Genomic DNA, 2,312 nt, shown 5'->3' with positions numbered 1-2,312 from the left:
GGTTTCACCATGTTGACCAGGATGGTCTCGATCTCTTGACCTCATGATCCACCCGCCTCGGCCTCCCAAAGTGCTGGGATTACAGGCTTGAGCCACCGCGCCCGGCCTCGGGTGGTTTTTTTTAAGAAGCTTTATTGTTTTAACTTTTCACATTTTAACTTTTGTATATGGTATGAAGGAATAGTTATATTTTTTGTATATTTTGTAATCTAAAGGCCAACATTTACTTTTTCCCTATGAATATTCAGACAGTCTGGGCAACATGGGGAAACCCCATCCCTACAAATACAAAAACCTTAGCCAGGCATGGTGCATGCACCTGTAGTCCCAGCTACTTGGGAGCAGGAGGTGGGAGGAATGCTTGAGCCCAGGAGGCCAACGCTGCGGTGTGCTCTGATTGTGCCTGTAAATAGCCACAGCACTCCAGCCTAGGCGACAGAGTGAGACCCTCTCTCTCAAAAAAAAAAAGAATGTCTAGATGATTCAGCCCCAGTTGTTAAAAATTATCCTTTCCTACTGCCCTGAATTATTATGTTTGTCATAAATTAGACACAGATCTGTTTCTGAGCTTGCTTGCTTTCCTTCTTTCTTTCTTTTTCTTTCCTTCCTTCTTCTTTCTTTCTTTCCTCCCTCCCTCCCTCTCCTCCCTCCCTCCCCCTCCTTCCTCCCTCTCCCTCCTTCCCTCCCCTCCCTCCTTCTTTCCTTCTTTCCTCCCTCCCCACTACTTCTTCCCCTCCCTCCCTCCCTCCAGCCTGCCCACCCTCCCTCCCTCCCGCTCTCTCTCTCTCTCTTTCTTTCTTTTCCTTTCTTTTCTTTTCTTGACAGAGTCTCATTCTATCCCCCAGGCTGGAGTGCAGTGGCCCAACCTTGGCTCACTGCAACCTCCACCTCCTGGGTTCAGTCAATTCTCATGCCTCAGCCCCTCGAGTAGCTGGGATTACAAGCGCCCATCACCATGCCCAGCTAATTTTTGTATTTTTAGTAGAGATGGGGTTTCGCCATGTTGGCCAGGCTGGTCTCAAACTGCTGACCTCAAGTAATCTGCCTGCCTTGGCCCCACGAAGTGCTGGGATTACAGGTGTGAGCCACTGCACCTGGCCTGAGCTCTCTTTTGTTCTAGAGGTCTCTTTATCTTAATGTAGGCTAGCAATAACTGTTACTATCTGGTAGTATAAATCCTGTAGCTTCGTTCTTGGTCACTCTTGGCTGCTTGCATTTCCATATATATATCAGAATTAGCTTGTCAATTTTTGCATGTCCCATATAATCTTGCTGAGATTTAAAAAATATTGCATTGATGCTATAGACCAGTTGGCAAGAATTGACATCTTTACAATATTGAGTCTCCTAATCCATGAACTAGCTGTCCATGAATTTTGGTCTTGATTAATTTCTCCGCATACTGCCTTGGACTCGGTAAGGAGAGCTTGCATGCCTTTCATTTGTTTTGCTCCCAGGTGGTCGATGTGTATTTCATGTTTGTATGCACATCTGTATTATTGTAAACAGTATCACTTAACATTTTTACATTCTACTTGTTTGTTCCGAGTGCATGGAAAGGCAAGTGACTTTTGTTGATACTGATCTTGTATTCAGTAACCTTGTTAAATTTGATTATTAATTCTTTTCTTTTCTTTGATTACTAATTCTAAGAGTTTACAATTGTTTTCCCTTCTGTGTATACAGTCATGCTTCCTGTCAATACAGACAGCCTTATTTCTTCTTTCACAATCTGTACACTTTTCACTTCTCTTTCTACCTTTCATACTTGCTTGGGCCTCAAATATAATGTTAAATAAAAGTATGTGTCTCATGCTTGATCTCAGAGAGAAAGCTTTCAATTTTCCACATTCAGTAAGATGCTTTCTGGCTGGGTACGGTGGCTCACACCTGTAATCCCAGCACTTTGGGAGACCAAGGCAGAGGGATCACTTGAGCTCAGTAGTTTGAGACCAGCCTGGGCAATGTGGTGTGAAACCTCATCTCTACAAAATACACACACGCACAAATTAGCTGAACATGGTGGCGTATGCCTATAATCCCAACTTACTCAGGAGGCTGAGGCATGAGAATCGCTTGAACCTGGGAGGCAGAGGTTGCAGTGAGCCGAGATGGAGATGCTGCTCCAGCCTGGGCAATAGAACAAGACTCAGTTTCCAAAAAAAAAATAAATAAATAAAAATAAGATACTTTCTGTAAATTTCTTTTTTGGCAGATATTCTATGAGACTGAGAATGTTTCCTTAAACTTCTATAATCTTTTATTTTCTTTCTTTCTTCTTTCTTTTTTTTTTTTTTTTTTTTTTTTTTTTT

Source organism: Cebus imitator, unplaced genomic scaffold (genome assembly GCF_001604975.1).
Source record: "Cebus imitator isolate Cc_AM_T3 unplaced genomic scaffold, Cebus_imitator-1.0 Scaffold235, whole genome shotgun sequence".
Lineage (NCBI taxonomy): Eukaryota > Metazoa > Chordata > Mammalia > Primates > Cebidae > Cebus > Cebus imitator.
This window is presented reverse-complemented; position numbering follows the sequence as displayed.